Below are 21,783 nucleotides of genomic sequence, written 5' to 3' on the forward strand. Positions count from 1 at the left end.
AACTCAAAACAATCTACAGATTTAATGCAATCTCTATTAAAATACCAATGACCTTCTTCACAGAAATAGAAAACACAATCCTAAAACTTATATGGAACTATAGAAGACCCAAAATACCCAAAGCTATCCTGAACAAAAAGAAAAAAACAGGAGGAATCACATTACTTGACTTCAAATTATACTACAGAGCTATAGTAACCAAAACAGCGTGGTACTGGAATATATACAGACACATAGACCAATGGGATAGAATAGATAACCCAGAAATAAATCTGTATATCTACAGTCAACTCATTTTCAAGAAAGGAACCAAGAACATATATTGCAGAAAGGACAGTCTCTTCAATAAATGTGCTGGGAAAACTGGATATCCAAATGCAGAAGGATGAAACCAGAACCCTATTTCTCCCCATATACAAAAATCAAACAAAATGAATAAAAGACTTAAATCTAAGACCTAAAACTATGGAACTACTAAAGGAAAACATCGGGGAAACTCTCCAGACATTGGTCTAAGCAAAGATTTCTTGAGTAATACCCAACAGGCACAGCAAGCAAAGCAATAATTGACAAATGAAATTACATCAAGTTAAAAAACTTCTGCATAGCAAAGGAAACGATAACAAAACAAAGAGACAACCCACAGAATGGGAGAAAATATTTGCAAACTACTCCTCTAACAAGGGATAATAACTCATAACATATAACTATCTCAAACAGCTCAATAGGAAAAAATCTAATAATCTTATTTAAATATAGGCAAAAGATTTGAATAGACATTTCTCAAACAAAGACATATAAATGACAAACAGGCATATGAAAAGGTGCTCAACATCATTGATCATCAGAGAAATGCAAATCAAAACTACAGTGAGATATTATCTCACCCAAGTTAAAATGGCTTTTATCCAAAAATAGGCAATAACAAATGCTGGTGAGGCTGTGGAGAAAAATGAACCCTTTTTCATTTTTGTGAATGTAAATTAGTAAAACTACTCTGGAGAACAGTATGACGGTTCCTCAAAAAACTAAAAATGTACATCAAATCTGATTCCATCTTTCTTCTAATCTCACTGGTTTTGCTAACTTTAAAACAAAGAGAATAACAGTGTCTCCCTGAAACTAACCCCCTCCTTGCTTTAGGACTGAAACCGCCACAAGGTTAGGATTGTCAGATGGGCTTGCATTCCACTATGGTGTAGGCATAGTTAAATGTCAAACAATCATTTTTCCCTAGTTTGCCTTTGCACGATCACTTACTGCTCAAGAGTCAAGTAGCTGGAAGTCACAAGAGTTGCAACTTACCCAATTGTTCCTATAGACATCGCCATTGTCAAAACCAAAGATTGGTCTTTCAGATATCTTTCATACTTTTGCATTTTGATGGCTATCTCCACCCAGACCTGTCACACATACCTAGAGACTGACTCCTACCTGGAAACTCCCACCAGAAACTGAATCAGCACACGAAGGCAGTTTGGATACTCCTGTAACTTCCTCTCCTACTGATCAGCAGCACCCATTCCCTATCCCATCCCTGCCAAATTATCCTTAAAAACCATAGGCTCTGAGCTCTCAAGGAAGTGAATTTGAGAAATATCTCCCATTCTTCTGCTCATCTGGCCCTGTAATAATTAATCCCTTTCTTCACTGCAAAACCTGCTGTTCTCAGTGCATTGGCTTATTTGGGGAGCAGGCAGGAAGAACCTGTCAGGCTGTTACACTATTGCTTTCCTCCAATTTGTTCTCTTGATTGTGGATCTTGCTAAAGAAGAAATTTGGGGGTAGGAGGCCAGTTTGCTTTCTATTTGACTGGTAATACTCTTACTTTATTATTTGCTTTTACCTTTTATGTCTACTACATTCTTCTGTTTATAGCTTCTTCAGATGGAATCTTTGAAGGTGAATAGCTTTAGCCCTTTACTCTCTTTAATATAATTATTTGAGGCTATCAGTTTCTCTCTAGGCACTACTTTTACCTTAGCCCATGAATTTTGATATGTTATATTTTTATTGTCATTCACTTCAAGATATTTTAAAAATTTGCAAGTGATTTCTTCTTTGATCCCAGGTTTATTAGAAATATGTGTATAATTTCCAAATACTCAAAATTTTACCAGTTATCATATTGTTATCCAATTTAATTACATTGTAAAACTTCAATATTCTGAAATTTATTGGGAACTGGTTGTGGCAGAGCATATGCTCTGTTGACTATACCACATTCACTTGAAAATAATAAATATCCTATAGTTTTGGGTCTGGAATTCTTTTTTTTATTGCATTTTAGGTTTTGCATTTTGCATGTTTTGCATGTGCAGTACATGCAAGATAGTTGCATAGGTACACACATGGCAGTGTGTTTTGCTGCCTTCCTCCCCTTCACCCACATTTGGCATTTATCCCCAGGATATCCCTCCCCAGCTCCCCCTTCCACTGTCCCTCCCATATTCCCCCTAATAGACCCCAGTATGTAGTATTCCCTTCTCTGTGTCCATGTGTTCTCATTTTTCATCACCCGCCTATGAGTGAGAACATGTGGTATTTCATTTTCTGTTCTTGTGTCAGTTTGCTGAGAATGATGTTCTCCAGATTCATCCATGTCCCTACCTAGGACATGAACTCATCATTTTTGATTGCTGCATAATATTCCATGGTGTATATGTGCCACATTTTCCCAGTCCAGTCTATCATCGATGGGCATTTCGGTTAGTTCCAGGTCTTTGCTATTGTAAACAGTGCTGCAAGGAACATTCATGTGCATGTGTCCTTATAGTAGAATGATTTATAACCCTTTGGATATATACCCAGTAATGGGATTGCTGGGTAAAATGGAATTTCTATTTCTAGGTCCTTGAGGAATCACCACACTGTCTTCCACAATGGTTGAAATAATTTACACTCCCACCAACAGTGTAAAACTGTGCCCATTTCTCCACATCCTCTCCAGCATCTGTTGTCTCCAGATTTTTTAATAATCGCCATTCTAACTGGCGTGAGATGGTATCTCAATGTGGTTTAAATTTGCATCTCTCTAATGACCAGTGATAATGAGCATTTTTTCATGTTTGTTGGCCTCATGCATGTCTTCTTTTGTAAAATGTCTGTTGATATCCTTTGCCGATTTTTGAATGGGCTTGTTTGTTTTTTTCTTGTAAATCTGTTTGAGTTCTTTGTAAATTCTGGATATCAGCCCTTTGTCAGATGGGTAAACTGCAAAAATTTTTTCCCATTCTGTTGGTTGCCGATTCACTCTAGTGACTGTTACTTTTGTCGTGCAGAAGCTGTGGAGTTTGATTAGGTCCCATTTGTCTATTTTGGCTTTTGTTGCCAATGCTTTTGGTGTTTTGGTCATGAAGTCCTTGCCTACTCCTACGTCCTGAATGGTTTTGTCCAGATTTTCTTCTAGGGTTTTTATGGTGCCAGGTCTCATGTTTAAGTCTTTAATCCATCTAAAGTTAATTTTAGTGTAAGGTGTCAGGAAGGGGTCCAGTTCCTGATTTCTGCACATGGCTAGCCAGTTTTCCCAACACCATTTATTAAACAGGGAATCCTTTCCCCATTGCTTGTTTTTGTCAGGTTTATCAAAGATTGTATAGTAGATATGTTGTGTTGCCTCTGATGCCTCTGTTCCGTTCCATTGGTCTATATCTCTGTTTTGGTACCTGTGCCCTGCTGTTTTGTTTACTGTGGTTTTGTAGTATAGTTTGAAGTCCAGTAGTGTGATGCCTCCTGCTGTGTTCTTTTTGCTTAGAATTGACTTGGCTATGCTGGCTCTCTTTTGGTTCCATATGAAGTTTAAGGTGGTTTTTTCCAGTTCTGTGAAGAAGGTCATTGGTAGCTTGATGGGGATAGCATTGAGTCTGTAAATTACGTTGGACAGTATGGCCATTTTCACGATATTGATTCTTCCTAACCATGACCATGGAATGTTTCTCCATCTGTTTGTGTCCTCTCTTATTTCATTGAGCAGTGGTTTGCAGTTCTCCTTGAAGAGGTCCTTTACGTTCCTTGTTAGTTGTATTCCTAGGTAGCAATTGTGAATGGCAGTTCATTCTTGATTTGGCTCTCTTTCAGTCTGTTATTGGTGTATAGGAATGCTTGTGATTTTTGCACATTGATTTTGTATCCTGAGACTTTGCTGAAGTTGCTTATCAGTTTCAGGAGTTTTTGGGCTGAGGCAATGGGGTCTTCTAGATATACTATCATGTCATCTGCAAATAGAGACAAATTGGCTTCCACCTTTCCTATTTGAATATCCTTTATTTCTTTTTCTTGCCTGATTGCTCTGGGTAGAACTTCCAGTACTATATCGAATAGGAGTGGTGAGAGAGGGCATCCTTGTCTAGTGCCAGATTTCAAAGGGAATGCTTCCAGTTTTTGCCCATTCAGTATGATATTGGCTGTTCGTTTGTTGTAAATAGCTTTTATTATTTTGTGATATGTTCCATCAATACTGAGTTTATTGAGGGATTTTAGCATAAAGAGCTGCTGAATTTTGTCAAAGGCCTTCTCTGTGTCAATTGAGATAATCATGTGGTTTTTGTTTTTGGTTCTGTTTATGTGGTGAATTACGTTTATAGACTTGCGTATGTTGAACCAGCCTTGCATCCCCTTGATCCTACTTGATCATGGTGGATAAGCTTTTTGATGTGCTGTTGCAATTGGCTTGCCAGTATTTTATTGAAGATTTTTGCATCTATGTTCATCATGGATATGGGCCTGAAGTTTTCTTTTCTTGATGAATCTCTGCCGGGTTTTGGTATCAGGATGATGTTGGTCTCATAAAATGATTTGGGAAGGATTCCCTCTTTTTGGATTATTTGGAATAGATTCAGAAGGAATGGTAACAGTTCCTCTTTGTATGTCTGGTAGAATTCGGCTGTGAACCCATCTGGACTTGGGCTGTTTTTGTGTGTGGTAGGCTCTTAATTGCTGCCTCAACTTCAGACCTTGTTATTGGTCTATTCATAGTTTTGGCTTCCTACTGGTTTAGGCTTGGGAGGACACAGGTGTCCAGGAATTTGTCCATTTCTTCCAGGTTTACTAGTTTATGTGCATAGAGTTGTTTGTAATATTCTCTGATGACGGTTTGAATTTCTGTGGAATCTGTGGTGATTTCCCCTCTATCATTTTTTATTGCATCTATCTTTTCTTTTTTATCAATCTGGCTAGTGGTCTATTTTGTTGATCTTTTCAAAAAACTAGCTCTTGGATTTATTGATTTTTTGAAGGGTTTTTCGTGTCTCTATCTCCTTCAGTTCAGCTCTGATCTTAGTTATTTCTTGTCTTCTGCTAGGTTTTGAGGTTTTTTTTTTTTACCTTGCTCCTCTAGCTCTTTCAATTTTGATGATAGGGTGTCAATTTTGGATCCTTCTGCTCTTCTCATGTGGGCACTTATTGCTATATATTTTCCTCTAGAGAGTGCTTTACATGTGTCCCAGAGATTCTGGTATGTTGTGTCTTCGTTCTCATTGGTTTCGAAGAACTTTATTTCTGCCTTCATTTCATTGTTTATCCAATCAACATTCAAGAGCCAGTTGTTCCGTTTCCATGAAGCTGTGCAATTCTGAGTTAGTTTCTGAATTCTGAGTTCTAACTTGATTGCACTGTGGTCTGAGAGACTGTTTGTTACGATTTCATTTGTTTTGCATTTGCTGAGGAGTGCTTTACTTCCAATTATGTGGTCAATTTTAGAGTAGGTGTGATGTGGTGCTGAGAAGAATGTATATTCTGTGGATTTGGGGTGGAGAGTTCTGTAAGTGTCTATCAGGTTTGCTTGTTCCAGGTCTGAGTTCAAGCCCTGGATAGCCTTGTTAATTTTGTCTGGTTGATCTGTCTAATACTGACAGTGGAGTGTTAAAGTCTCCCACTATTATTGTGTGGGAGTCTAAGTCTCTTTGTAAGTTGTTAAGAACTTGCCTTATATATCTGGGTGCTCCTGTATTGGGTCCATATATATTTAGGATCGTTAGCTTTTCTTGTTGTATTGATCCTTTTACCATTATGTAATGACCTTCTTTGTCTCTTTTGATCTTTGTTGCATTAAAGTCTATTTTATCAGAGATGAGAATTGCAACTCCTGCTTTTTTTTGCTCTCCATTTGCTTGGTAAATCTTCCTCCATCCCTTTATTTTGAGCCTTTGTGTATCCTTGCATGTGAGATGGGTTTCCTGGATACAGCATACCAATGGGCTTTGGCTTTTTATCCAATTTGCCAGTCTGTGTCTTTTGATTGGTGTATTTAGCCCATTTACATTTAGGGTTAATATTGTTATGTGTGAATTTGATACTGCCATTTTGATGCTAGCTGTTTTGCTGTTAGTTTATGCAGATTCTTCATTTTATTGATGCTCTTTAGCATTTGGTATGTTTTTCGAATAGCCAGTACTGGTTGTTCCTTTCTATGTGTAGTGCCTCTTTCAGGAGCTCTTGTAAAGCAGGCCTGGTGGTGACAAAATCTCTGAGTACTTGCTTGTTCACAAAGGATTTTATTTTTCCTTCACTTATGAAGCTCAGTTTGGCTGGATATGAAATTCTGGGTTGAAAGTTCTTTTCTTTAAGGATGTTGAATATTGGCCCCACTCTCTTCTGGCTTGTAGGGTTTTTGCTGAGAGATCTGCTGTGAGTCTGATGGGCTTCCATTTGTGGGTGACCCGACCTTTCTCTCTGGCTGCCCTTAGCATTTTCTCCTTCATTTCTACCCTGGTGAATCTGACGATTATGTGTGTTGGGGTTGCTCTTCTTGCGGAATATCTTTGTGGTGTTCTCTGTATTTCCTGGACTTGAATATTCGCCTGCCTTGCTAGGTTGGGGAAATTTTCCTGGATAATATCCTGAAGAGTATTTTCCAGCTTGGATTCATTCTCTTCATCACATTCTGGTACAACTATGAAATGTAGGTTAGGTCTCTTCACATAGTCCCACATTTCTTGGAGACTTTCTTTATTCCTTTTTGTGCTTTCTTCTCTAATCTTGCCTTCTCATTTTATTCATTGAGTTGATCTTCGACCTCTGATATCTTTTCTCCTGCTTGGTCAATTTGGCTGTTGAGACTTGTGCATGCTTTGCGAAGTTCTCGTGTTGTGTTTTTCAGCTCCTTCAATTCACTCATATTCCTCTCTAAGTTGTCCATTCTTGTTATCATTTCCTCAAATCTTTTTTCAAGGTTCTTAGTTTCTTTGCATCGAGTTAGAACGTGTTATTTTAGCTCATGAAAGTTTCTCATTACCCACCTTCTGAAGTCTGATTCTGTCATTTCATCACACTCATTCTCCATCCAGCTTTGTTCCCTTGCTGGTGAGGGGTTGTGGTCCCTTGTAGGAGGCGAGGTGTTCCAGTTTCGAGTGTTTTCCTCCTTTTTGCACTGGTTTCTTCCCATCTTTGTGGATTCATCCATCTGTCGTCTGAGTAGTTGCTGACTTTCCAGTTGGATCTCTAAGTGGACGTCCAGATTGTTGATGATGAAGTATTTCTGTTTCTTAGTTTTCCTTCTAACAGTCTAGCCCCTCTGCTGTAGGACTGCTGAGGTGCACTCCAGGCCCTTCTTTCCTGGGAAACACCTGTAGCAGCTGCAGAATGGTGAATGTTGCTGCCAGTTTCTTCTTCTGCAATCTTTGTCCCAGAATGATGCCCGCAAATGTCAGTCTGATCAGTCCTTTTTGAGGTGACTCTTTGGATATATGGGGGTCAGGGAGCTGCTTGAGGAGACAGTCTGTACTTTATAGAAGCTCAAGTGCAGAACTGTGAGCTCCATTGTTCATTCAGGGCTGCTAGGCAGGTACGTTTAAGTCTGCTGCAGCAGAACTCATGAAGCCCCTTTTTGTCCTCAGGTGGTCTGTCCTGGGATTAGGACTTTATTTGTGAGTATCCGTTGCACTGTACTGCCTAGCAAGGAGGCAGTCTAGTCACTGCTTGCTTGCAGAGGCTATGCTGAGCTGCTCTGGGCTCCACCCTGCTGCCGTGGGCTCCGCCCTGTTGTCGTGGGTTCTGCCCTGCTGCTGTGGGCTCTGCCCTGCTGCCATGTGTAATTCCCTGTAGTCCTGTTTCTATGGGTGTGGTTAGAACTGCCCTGGCGATGGTGGCCCACCTCTGTAAAGGAGGACTCTCTCTGTTATGGCAGGTTGCCTCGGCAATGGCAGGCTGCATCTGCATTGGCAGAGTACCTCCATAGGGGTGGAGTGCCTTGGTAATGGCGGATGCCTCTCCCTCACCGAGCTGCACCATCCTGGGTTTGGCTGTGCTTGCCATGAAACTCTCAATCCCGAGTGTTTCCAATTGCTCTTTTGTTTGTTTTTGTGGGGGTGGGACCCGCCAAGCGTGATCACCTGGCTCCCTGCCTCAGAACCCTTTTTATTTTCTTAAGTTGAATGGTTGACTCTCTCCCCAGTGTTCCAGTCGCCTGCGGAAAGGGCGCCAGGATCTGTGTGATTTCCCGTGTGGCAACGCACTGCACCGGCTGAAACAACGTTGCTGCCCGGGACTTTCCTGGCCTGGCTTACTAAGTCCCATTTAATCAGATGAACATGCTAATCTGCCTTCCCAAATCTCAAATTGCTGATTTAACAGGGTAACCAGACCAGTGTATTTTGTATGGAGTGCCACTGTGCTGCAGCACTGGCCAAAACAGCTGCGCCAGCCCAAACAGCTGTGCTGGCATCCCGTGGGGCTCCCACACCTGGGAATCTCCTGGTCTGTGGGCAATAAAGATCCATCTGGAAATGCAGCATCCACTCACCCTCTTCACTTTCACTGGGAGCTGCAATCCTGAGTTGCTCCTATAGCGCCATCTTCTCCTCTCCCCATTGAGTGTTTTTTCTTTTTCTTTTTTTTTTTTTTTTGAGACAGAGTTTCGCTGTTTCGCTCTTGTTATTCAGGCTGGAGTTCAATGGCACAATCTCGGCTCACCGCAACCTCTACCTCCTGGGTTCAAGCAATTCTCCTGCCTCAGCCTCCCGAGTAGCTGGGATTAAAGGCGCACGCCCAGCTAATTTTTGTATTTTTAGTGGAGACAGGGTTTCACCTTGTTGACCAGGATGGTCTCGATCTGTTGACCTCGTGATCCACCTGCCTCAGCCTCCCAAAGTGCTGGGATTATAGGCGTGAGCCACCGCGCCCGGCCGAGTGTTTCTTTTATGAAATTTTCAGTATTTCTTACTATGACAGAAAAGACACAGGAGCTGAGACCTGGCAGGTGAGAATTGCAGGCCATACGAGACATCCTGGAGAGGAGCACTTCAGAAAGGGAGTGTAATCATTGGAAATGGCCTGGGGAGGGGAAGAACTTCGAGCTTTGTTCAAACAATAAGAAGGAGGAGCATGACTCAAGCAGTTTGGTCAAGGGAGAAAGTGGTAGCACATGAGATTTGGATAATAGGAAAAAGCTGGATCATGCAGGCCACAATGAGGAGTTAAAACTGTATATAGCCTTTGATGGGTTTTAAGCAGGAAATTGCATTGGTCCGATTCCCTTTGGTTTAGAAGATCATTCTGGTTGCTGTGTGGAAAATGAACTGATAATCTGAAAGTTAAAGAGGTATGAAGGAGCTGGGTGCAGTGGCTCACACTTATAATCCCAGCACTTTGGGAGGCTGAGATGGGCAGATCACAAGGTCAGGTGTTCAAGACCAGCCTGACCAACATGATAAAACCCTGTCTCTACTTAAAAATACAAAAATTAGGCCAGGCGCAGTGACTCACGCCTATAATCCCAGCACTTTGGGAGGCCAAGGCAGGCAGATCACGAGTTCAAGACATCAAGGCCATCCTGGCCAACATGGTGAAACCCTGTTTCTACTAAAAATACAAAAATTAGCCAGGCGTGGTGGCACACACCTGTAATCCCAGCTACGTGGGAGGCTGAAGCAGGAGAATTGCTTGAACCCGGGAGGTGGAGGTTGCGGTGAGCCATGAGCTCACCATTGCACTTCAGCCTGGGTGACACAGTGAGACTCCATCTCAAAAAAAAAAAGAAAAGAAAAAAGAAATAAGAAGATACAAAGAATAGATCGGGCAAATAGAAGACAAATAGTGGGGTAGTAGACATAAATTCAGTCATAGAAATAACTATATTGATTATAACTTAAATATAAAGGTTGTCAGAATGAATAAAACAGAAAACCCAAATTACATGCTATATATGAGACATGTTGTAAATATAAAGCCACAGATAGGTTGAAAGCAAACAGATGGCATGGTGAGAGAGGGCATCCTTGTCTAGTGCCAGATTTCAAAGGGAATGCTTCCAGTTTTTGCTTATTCAGTATGATATTGGCTGTTGGTATGTCGTAAATAGCTTTTATTATTTTGAGATATGTTCTGTAAATACCTAGTTTATTGAGGGTTTTTAGCATAAAGGGCTGTTGAATTTTGTCAAAGGCCTTCTCTGCATCAATTGAGATAATCATGTGGTTTTTGTCTTTAGTTCTGTTTATGTGGTGAATTACGTTTATAGACTTGCATATGTTGAACCAGCCTTGCATCCCCGGGATGAAGCCAATTTGATCACGGTGGATAAGCTTTTTGATGTGCTGTTGCAATCAGCTTGCCAGTATTTTATTGAAGATTTTTATATCTATGTTCATCATGGATATTGGCCTGAAGTTTTCTTTTCTTGCTGAGTCTCTGCTGGGTTTTGGTGTCAGGATGATAAAATGATTTGGGAAGGATTTCCTCTTTTTGGATTGTTTGAAATAGTTTTAGAAAGAATGGTACCAGCTCCTCTTTGTATGTCTGGTAGAATTAGACTGTGAACCCATCTGGACCTGGGCTTTTTTTGTGTGGTAGGCTCTTAATTGCTGCCTCCACTTCAGACCTTGTTATTGGTCTATTCAGGGTTTCGACTTCTTTCTAGTTTAGGCTTGGGAGGATGCAAACCATTTCTTCCAGGTTTACTAGTTTATGTGCATAGAGCTGTTTGTAGTAATCTCTGATGATGGTTTCAATTTCTATGGGATCTGTGTTGATTACCCCTTTATCATTTTTTATTGCATCTATTTGATTTTTCTCCCTTTTCTTTTTTATTAATCTGGATAGTGGTCTATTTTGTTGATCTTTTTGAAAAACCAGCTCCTGAATTTATTGAGTTTTTGAAGGGTTTTTTTGTGTCTCTATCTCCTTTAGTTCTGCTCTGATCTTAGTTATTTCTTGTCTTCTGCTAGGTTTTGAGTTTTTTTGATCTTGCTCCTCTAGCTCTTTCAATTTTGATGATAGGATGTCAATTTTAGATCTCTCCTTGCTTCTCCTGTGGGCATTTATTGTGATATATTTTCTTCTAGAGACTGCTTTACATGTGTCCCGGAGATTCTGGTATGTTGTGTCTTCATTCTCATTGGTTTTGAAGAACATCTTTATTTCTGCCTTCATTTCATTGTTTATCCAGTCAACATTCAAGAGCCAGTTGTTTAGTTTCCATGAAGCTGTGCGGTTCTGAGTTAGTTTCTGAATTCTGAGTTCTAACTTGATTGCACTGTGGTCTGAGAGACAGTTTGTTATGTTTTCTTTTCTTTTGCAATTGCTGAGGAGTAATTGGAAGTTCTAGCCAGAGCAATCAGGCAATAAAAAGAAATAAAGAGCATTCAAATAGGAAAGGAGGAAGTCAAATTGTCTCTATTTGCAGACGACATGATTGTATATCTACAAGACCCCATCATCTCAGCCCAAAATCTCCTGAAACTAATAAGCAACTTCAGCAAAGTCTCAGGATACAAAATCAATGTGCAAAAATCACAAGCATTCCTATACACCAATAACAGACTTAAAGAGAGCCAAATCAAGAATGAACTGCCATTCACAGTTGCTACAAAGAGAATAAGATACCTAGGATACAACTAACAAGGAATGTAAAGGACCTCTTCCAGGACAACTGCAATCCACTGCTCAATGAAATAAGAGAGGACAAAACAGATGAAGAGACATTCCATGGTCATGGTTAGGAAGAATCAATATCGGGTAAATGGCCATATTGCCCAAAGTAATTTACAGATTCAATGCTATCCCCATCAAGCTACCAATGATCTTCTTCACAGAACTGGAAAAAACCACCTTAAACTTCATATGGAACCAAAAGAGAGCCAGCATAGCCAAGTCAATTCTAAGCAAAAAGAACACAGCAGGAGGCATCACACTACCAGACTTCAAACTATACTACAAATTACAGTAATCAAACAACATGATACAGGTACCAAAGCAGAGATATAGACCAATGGAACAGAACAGTGGCCTCAGAGGCAACACAATGTATCTACTACCATCCTATCTTTGACAAAACTGACAAAAACAAGCAATGGGGAAAGGATTCCCTGTTTAATAAATGGTGTTGGGAAAACTGGCTAGCCATGTGCAGAAAGTAGGAACTGGACCCCTTCCTGACACCTTACACTAAAATTAACTCCAGATGGATTAAAGACTTAAATGTAAGACCTGGCACCATAAAAACCCTAGAAGGAAATCTAGGCAAAACCATTCAGGGCATAGGAGTAGGCAAGGACTTCATGACTAAAACACCAAAAGCATTGGCAACAAAAGCTAAAACAGACAAATGGGAACTAATCAAACTCCACAGCTTCTGCACGGCAAAAAAAAACAGTCATTAGAGTGAATCGGCAACCAACAGAATGGGAAAAGTTTTTGCAATCTACCCATCTGACAAAGGGCTGATATCCAGAATCTACAAAGAACTAAAACAGATTTACAAGAAAAAAACAAACAAGCCCATTCAAAAGTGGGTGAAGGAAATGAACAGACACATTACAAAAGAAGACATACATGAGGCCAACAAACATATGCATGAATGCTCATCATCACTGGTCATTAGAGAGATGCAAATTAAAACCACATTGAGATACCATCTCACGCCAGTTAGAATGGGGATCATTAAAAAATCTGGAGACAACAGATGCTGGAGAGGATGTGGAGAAATAGGAACACTTTTACACTGCTGGTGGGAGTATAAATTAGTTCAACCAATGTGGAAGACAGTGTGGCGATTCCTCAAGGACCTAGAAATAGAAATTCCATTTGACCCAGCAATCCCATTACTGGGTATATATCCAAAGGACTATAAATCGTTCTACTATAAGGGCACATGCACACGAATGTTCATTGCAGCACTGTTTACAATAGCAAAGACCTGGAACCAACCCAAATGCCCATCGATGATAGACTGGACAGGGAAAATGTGGCACATATACACCATGGAATATTATGCAGCAATCAAAAACGATGAGTTCGTGTCCTTTATAGGGACATGGATGAATCTGGAGAACATCATTCTCAGCAAACTGACACAAGAACAGAAAATGAAATACCACATGTTCTCACTCATAGGCGGGTGATGAACAATGAGAACACATGGACACTACACACAGGGAGGGGAGCACTACACACTGGGATCTATTCGGGGGAATAGGGGAGGGACAGTGGAGGGGAGAGCTGGGGAGGGATAGCATGGGGAGAAATGCCAGATGTGGGTGAAGGGGAGAAGGCAGCAAATCACACTGCCATGTGTGTACCTATGCAACTATCTTGCATGTTCTGCACATGTACCCCAAAACCTAAAATGCAATTTTAAAAAATTAAAATTAAAAAAAAAGAAACAGGAAAAAACACTCAAGTACCTCTAGGTAAAGAAGAAGAACATTGCCAGCATTTATATGCCCATTGTCAATTACAGCCTCTCCTTTAGCCTAGAGATAAGCACTATCCTGACTTTTGTGGTGACCATTTCCTTGCTAATCTTTAGTTTTACTACCTGTAACCAATTCATCTGTAAACAATATAGGCAGGGCATGGTGGCTCATGCCTGTCATCCCAGTGCTTTTAGAGGCTGAGATGGTAGGATCACTCAAGGTCAGGAGTTTCAAACCAGCCTGGGCAACATAGTGAAACCCCATCTCTACAAAAAATTTGAAAAGTAGCCTGGCATGATGGCACATGCATGTAGTCCCAGGTACTTGGGAGGCTGAGGTTGGAGGATCACTTCAGCCCAGAAGTTTGAGGCTGCAGTGAGCTATGATCACTTCATTGCACTCCAGCCTGGGTGACAGAGCAAGATACTGTCTCAACAAAACCAAACAATATAATTTAATGTTGCCTGCCTTCAATGGAATAATATTATACTTCTTGTGTGTATCTTTTTTTCAACAGTGTGTAATAGTAATTAATCAATTTTATTGTTATAATATAGTCCATCATATGAATATGTCACAGTTTATTCATTATGTGCTTGTATAAACATTTAGATTATTTTTAGGTTGTGGTTATTATAAATAATGCTACTGTAAATATTTCTGTACTTCTGTCATGGTTTATATTTATGAGAGATACTAGGAGTGGATTTACCCCAGGTCATAGCGTATCAGTGTAATAAACATTGCTATATAATGCCAGTGTTACAAAGTGGCTTATTAAATTATATCCCAGCAATTAACGGAAGTTCCCACTGCTCTATATCCACACCAACCTCTGGAATTGTCAGATCAAAAACATTTTGCCACCCCAATGGATAGGGAATATCCCACTATGATTTTAATTTTCATGTCCCTGATTTATTTTTATTTTTAATTAATTTTAATTTTAATTTAATTTAATTTTTAATTTTAATTTTTTTTGAGACAGAGTTTCTCTCTTTTTGCCCAGGCTGGAGTGCAATGGCACGATCTCCGCTCACCTCAACGTCTGTCTCCCGGGTTCAAGCGATTCTCCTGCCTCAGCCTCCAGAGTAGCTGGGATTACAGGCATGTACCACCACATCCAGCTAATTTTTGTATTTTAGTAGAGACAGGGTTTCACCATGTTGGCCAGGATGGTCTCGAACTCCTGACCTCAGGTGATCTGCCCTCTTGGCCTCCCAGAGTGCTAGGATTACAGGTATGAGCCACCTTGCCCAGCCAATGTCCCTGATTTTTAATGAAGTTAAGCATTTTTTCATTTGCTTATTGAGCATGTAAATATGATGTTTTGCAGAAAATTAAGTGCTTTTAGTTTTTGTTTATAGCGCTATCTGTCTTTATTTTACTTATTTCTTCAAGTTATTTATATATATTCTGCATCTGAGCCTTGTATTATTTATATATGTAGTAAATACCTTCTCTCACTCTGCAGCTTGTCTTTTCACTCTTTTTTTTTTCTTTTTTTTTTCCGACTGGTGCTCTAAAAATGCAGACACTGTAATTTCAACCTGCTGAAGTCTCTAAGTCCAACTGGAAGTGCTGGGGCAAAAATTATCCATCAGGAAATGCCTAGCCCCTTATACCACTGTCTTGCTTAGTCAATCATTGATCGGGATCTCCCCGAGAAAAGAGTGACCTTGGCTTTCCCTGTTTGCTCAGTTTTGGGCTGGAGGAAGCACCCCAAGAATAGCAGGTCCTTGGCTCAACAGTTAGACAAACCTGATAAACCCAATAGCTGGAAGCTGTTCAGCTAACCACACACCTCACAGCTGGGCAGTGAGTCTTTCTTTAAGGGAGGTCTGAGCAGCACATCTCTGTGGCTGCCACTCTTTTCTAATAGACACCCTCTTTCTTTTTCCTCCCGCCGGCGCCTCCCCAACATCCTCTTTTAACATGCACATACAATTCTTTCAACATCCTGTGCTTTCTCTTTCCTCTGGACATGCTGCTGTTTAGAATCTGCAATGTCCTGTGTCTATAGTTTACATGGTAAACTACCAGTCCTTCCAGTTTCAGCTTGGATATTTGCTCTTCTGTGAAGACGTTCTCTGCCCCCAGTTATGAACTTATTGTATGCCCTATAATTCATATGTTGAAGCCCTAACCCCTAGTAATTCAAAATGTGACTGTATTTATGGACAAGGTGTTTAAAGAGGTGATTAAGTTAAAATTAGGCCATTAGAGTGGGCCCTAATCCAATCTGACTAGTGTCCTTATGAGAACAGATTAGGATTACCAGGGACGTGCTCACCCAGAGGAAAGGCCATGTGGTGACACAAAGAGAAGGTGGCCACCTGCAAACCAAGGAGAGCGGCCTCAGGAGAAACCCAGCCTCCTGATAGCTTGGTCTTGGGCTTCTAGCCTTCAGAACAGTGAGCAAATAATTTTTTTTTTTTTAGAGACCGGGTCTCTATGTTGCCCAGGCTGGAGTGCCGTGGCTATTCACAGGCATGATCCCACTACTGATCAGCATGGGAGTTTCTACTTGCTCCGTTTCTGACCTGGGCCAGTTCACCCCTCCTTAGGCAACCTGGTGGTCACCTGCTCCTGGGAGGTCACCATATTGATGCTGAACTTAGTGCGGACACCCGATCGGCATAGCGCACTACAGCCCAGAACTCCTGGGCACAAGTGATCCTCCCACCTCAGCCTCCCGAGTAGCTGGGGCTACAGGCAAGCACCTGGCATAATTTTTTTTTTTTGAGACAGAGTCTCGCTCTGTTGCCCAGGCTGGAGTGCCGTGTTGCAATCTCAGGTCACTGCAACCTCCGACTTCTGGATTCAAGCGATTCTCCTGCTTCAGCCTTCCCGGTAGCTGGGATTACAGGCGGCATGCTCCACCATGCCTGGATAATTTTTGTATTTTTAATAGAGACAGGGGTTCACCATATTGGCCAAAGTGGTCTCAAACTCCTGACCTCAGGTGATTCACCCGCCTTGGCCTCCCAAAGTGATGGGATTACAGGCGTGAGCCACCACGCCCAGCCCGGCGAGCAAATAGATTTTTGTTGTTTAAGCCTTCCAGTCTGTGGCATTTTCTTCAAGCAGCCTGGGCAAACATACATCCCCCACTCTCAATCCAAGAAGTGAGACATCCCCCTTCCATGCTTCCTTAGAGCTATTGACACAACCCTAGGGCAGCCTTATTACCTGATATTGTCCTTGTGTTGCGTGCCTCTCCATGATTTCTAAAAAATTGAGTTTCTTGAAAAAAAAAACAAAAAACGATTTGTATGACTCTGACTCAAAATGAGAGGCAAAAGGAGGATTTCTTTTTTCTTTAAAGACAGGATGTCTTTCTATTTCCCAGGCTGGAGCGCAGTGGCATGATGACAGCTCACTGCAGCCTCAAACTCTTGGACTCAATCAATCCTCCTGCCTCAGCCTCCTGAGTAGATGAAACTACAGGTGCCCAACACCACGTCCACCAACTTTTTTCTATTTTTTGTAGAGACATGGTCTCATCATGTTGCTTAGGCTGGTCTCAAACTCCTGGGCTCAAGCAATCCTCCTACTTTGGCCTCCCAAAGTTCTGAGATTAGAGGGGTGATCCACTTCACTTAGCTAAAGGATTACTTTTTTTTTTTTTTTTTTTTGAGACGGAGTTTCGCTCTTGTTACCCAGGCTGGAGTGCAATGGCGCAATCTCGGCTCACCGCAACCTCCGCCTCCTGGGTTCAGGCAATTCTCCTGCCTCAGCCTCCCGAGTAGCTGGGATTACAGGCACGCACCACCGTGCCCAGCTAATTTTTTGTATTTTTAGTAGAGACGGGGTTTCACCATCTTGACCAGGATGGTCCCGATCTGCTGACCTCGTGATCCACCCGCCTCGGCCTCCCAAAGTGCTGGGATTACAGGCTTGAGCCACCGCGCCCGGCCTACTTTTTTTTTTTTTTTTTGAGATGGAGTCTCACTCCATTGCTCAGGCTGGAGTGCAGTGGTGCAATCTTGTCTCACTGCAACCTTCACCTCCTGGGTTCAAGCAATTCTCCTGCCTCAGCCTCCCAAGTAGCGGGAATTAAGTCGCCAGCCACCATGCCCAGCTAATTTTTGTATTTTTAGTAGAGGTGGGGTTTCATCATGTTGGCCAGGCTGTTCTCAAACTCGTGACCTCAGGTGATCCGCCCACCTCAGGTGATCCGCCCACCTCAGCCTCCCAAAGTGCTGGGATTACAGGCGTGAGCCGCCGCGTCCGGACAGGATTACTTTTTGAGAAGCCAACTTAAAGATACATGGATTGCAGACAAGCTGGAACGCTAGGGTAACCCAGCAGAAATCCTAAAAGTCAGAAACTACAGTTCTTATATTTTCCCCTGTTAAGCTGTGAGAGTACTCGTCTTGCTGGGAGTAGAAACAAAGTAGAGTTATAGGAAGCAAAACAGAGTAGCAGCCTGTGTGTGCTCAGGTTGGTGTAAAGCAGCCTGAGGCTGAATTGATAATGAGGGAGTTTACTAGATCTAAAAATCTCTAAAAATGCTTTTTACCCTGAAGTCATCTGCTAGAGAAGAGAGCGTGTGTGCGCGCGCACGCGCGTGCACGTACGCATAGGTTCAATCCCCTACTTAGGTACAATTCCTAGCTCCACCATTCATTAACTTAGAAGTTTTAAGCCCCAATGTCATCTTCTGTAACATAGCAATGATGATGTTTATTGTTTCAACTCCATAGAATTGTTGTAAGGGTTAAACGACATCAATCACGTCCTTTATGGACTAACCTAAGAACTAGTCAATAAATGTCAGCCATTGTTATTGTGAGAGAATATCATACCCCATTCAGTTGAGAGCATATAATGTTATACCCTACCTTGGAAGAAAAATCCCTGTGTAAGTGGCAGAAAAGAATTTAGCAGCACACAGATGCCAGGTGACCATAAGGAAGTGCCCTGGGTCCACTTCCTCATGAGTATGTTTTAATAGTCCATGATTTGAAGTCTCTCACAGCTGAGTTTATTACCATTTGACTCCGACAAAAATGCAGTCCATTTACTGAAGCTTTTGCTTCAGAATACCACAGCATATCTAGACAAGAAGTACGTTGTAATAAGGATTACTGTCTGCTAGCACTTTCTCAAGGTTCAGTCTAAGCATGCAATCAGTTTGGTGGTAATCGATTGGATTCTCACTCTGTGACGTATATCCAGCTTTGAAAGGGGCCTTCTGGAACGCTGCAGGGATTACAAAGCATGGTTCTCTTGGAGAAAGTCTGAGGGCATCAGGTGATCACAGTAGTTGTGCCAACCATGGAAGTGCATGGGGTTCAGTAGTTTTAAAGCAGCAACGTAGAAGAGCATACTTGTTTCCTTCCTGGATGAGACTGTCCTACTTTCAATTCTCTAAGCTAAACGCACAGTGGTTGGTTGCCTGGGTGACAACCTGTAAACTAAGCAGTCGCTTTGCAGCTAACTGAAGACTTTGTGCATGCAGGAGCAGCTTAATTAAAGAAAAAATTTAAAAAGAAAAATTATCTGGACTGTGCAACACTGTTAAGTCATTAAAGAAATCTGAATCTCTGCTGTTTTTAAATGGATTCCTAGTTGAAGTGTGGGTTACAGCTGTCCCGGAAATCAGTGCCACAATGAATTAGGATGATGTTGGCTACTGTTTGGTTCGGTGTTTCTTCAACTGTGTACCACCTCCCTCAGCAAAACACAGCACAGGTAAGCCAAATCTCCGCTTTTCATCCCATTTTAGATAAACTGTATGTTGCAACTTCTTTACTCCCCAAAGTATGTATGTCCCAGAAGAGGAACACCAGGTAAACTGATAGAATAAACTATGTCCTAATCTCAAATAATAATGTCCTTACAGTTGTAATAAACTATTTTTTACTTTTCAAATATTGTGATGATTTCCTCCAATACTTATTCAGTTACCTCTAGACCATAGGCTAAATTACTAATGACAAGAAAGTGTATGAAAAACACTATCTTTCATTGGATTATACCCAGAGGTAATCTTATAGTTTAATCATCCATATATGTGTAAACATTACATGGTATGAATCTTCTTGTAACCAATCAATATTGTGTGCATATGTTCTTAACCATATTTTCTCAACATGAACTGAGATTTCTGTTGCTTTAAATATTTATTACATAAGGTTCCAAATCAAATGTACAGCATAACAAAGGTTTTGGTTTTACCAGTATATAAACCATCAATACAATTAAAAATAAAAAAGACTGGGCTTCTAGAAAACTCTGTGGAATGAAACGTTATTTCTAAAAAATCATTGGTCAAAACAATTCTAAATGGGGTGGGCATGGTGGCTCATGCCTGTAATCTCAGCACTTTGGAAGGCCAAGGCTTGTGGACCACCTAAGGTCAGGAGTTCGAGACTAACCTGGCCACATGGCGAACCCCTGTCTCTACTAAATACAAAAATTAGCCAGGTGTGGTGGTGGAGGCCTATAATCCCAGCACGCTCGGAAGGCTGAGGCAGAAGAATTGCTTGAACCCAGGAGGCGAAGATTGCAGTGAACCGAGATTGTGCCATTGCATTCCAACCTAGGCAATAGAGCGAGACTCCATCTCAAGAAGAAAAAATTCTAAATGGAAAATTGAGAAGTGTTTTCTTATGAAAACGTTAAAATGGACATGTACAGATTGAAGGTCAGAAGAGGAAATAGAGCTCACTAATAAAAACCACTGTGGGTTCGTGACTAAGCCTAGGAAGCATAGTGAGACTGTCTCTACAAAAACAAAAAATAAAAATAACTACCAGGGCATGGTGCTGTGTACCTGTAGTCCTAGCTATTCGCGAGGATAAGGTGGGAGGATCCCTTAAACCTAGGAGTTTGAGGCTGCAGTGAGCTATGATCAAGCCACTGTACTCCAGCCTCGATGACAGAGTGTGACCTGTCTTTAAAAAATAAAAATAATTTGTAAAAGCTGTGGTCTGTGCATGTTAACTGAAAGAATGAGCTGCGTCTAGGGATAATGCTATGTGCCCATTCAATCTCATCGTCTTCCTCCAGTGACTACCGACTATGTGAGACAATAAATGACCAAATAATGACCACATTGCCCAGTATTGCAGTGATCTGATTTGATAACTTGGGGATTGTTGTTTAGTTAAATCTAAATTGTTATGTTTTATTTGAGATGATAGATACTACTCATGAAATGCTCTCCCTTAAGGGTTACATGAAAAAGTTGAACCACAATTCCATGACATTGCTTGGTAATAACCTTGGGGGAAAAAATGTTTGAAGTTTTATTTCTACTTTATGAATAAGGTGTGATATAAATATCTGTTTCTTGTCTTGTTGTTATTTGAATAACTGATCTTAAGCTTTATTAAAAGACAAGTTTTAATTATCTTTTGTTTGTGAAAATATTTTCTTCCCCTCGAAATGATCCTGTAAATACTGTTGCATTTTCAAAAACAAATATATAAATCTAAGTTACAAAGCAATTTGCTGGGACAGATGTGTGTACTGCTTTTAATTATTTCTGAGGCCTTATTTTGAGTGTATCATCTGCCCCTTCTGCCCTTAGTAAGGTCCCAAGTACACTTCTTATTAAATGCTAATGATTAAGATAATGATGATTAAGTGACAGCAATCAACCAAACGTCTACTTCTCTTAAAAGAGCTTTAAGAAAACAGGCATTACTGGTGTGAGTGTAAATTGATACAGCCATTCTGGAGGACAATCTGGTAGTACTTTGTGAAATTAAATCCATTTGACCCACTTGCCCCAGAGAAACATTTACAGGGTGCATACTAAGGCCCAAACAAGGATATTTATCATAGTGTTGTTTGTGGAGCAGACAACTTAGATGTCCATCATCAAGGGAGTAATAAAATACAGTGAACATAAAACCAACAACCTTGTACATATAAGTACAAGGATAAAGCTTAAAAGTAAAGTGTTAACAAATAATTAACAAGCTCTAGAGTACAATATTATTTGTGTAAATCAAAAACCAATGTAATATAATAGCACTATATGCCTTATAAGGATATACTTATATTAAGGATACCTCTCAGGCACATTAGATCAGGTTCTTATCAGACAGAGGGAAAAAAATAAAACAAGAGGAAAGCCTGACAGGGTCCAGTGTGGCTAGCAAGGAGTAATGATCAGTTCATCCCTGTCTACCCAAGA

At 40.9% G+C, this 21,783-nt stretch overlaps 1 protein-coding gene across 5 annotated transcripts in view; it reads left to right on the top strand.

Annotated features, from left to right (window-relative positions):
* The first annotated feature begins 19,038 nt into the window (after positions 1-19,038).
* The window catches only part of MAP3K19 (mitogen-activated protein kinase kinase kinase 19), an 84,802-nt gene continuing 82,057 nt past the window's right edge, over positions 19,039-21,783 (top strand). For all 5 annotated transcript variants that reach the window (XR_013518971.1, XM_035305055.3, XM_035305057.3 and 2 more), the window contains exon 1: positions 19,039-19,328. The gene's annotated coding sequence lies outside the window, so the exon portion shown is untranslated. The remainder of the gene's footprint in view (positions 19,329-21,783) is intronic.

The sequence above is a fragment of the Callithrix jacchus genome, chromosome 6 (assembly GCF_049354715.1).
Source record: "Callithrix jacchus isolate 240 chromosome 6, calJac240_pri, whole genome shotgun sequence".
NCBI lineage: Eukaryota > Metazoa > Chordata > Mammalia > Primates > Cebidae > Callithrix > Callithrix jacchus.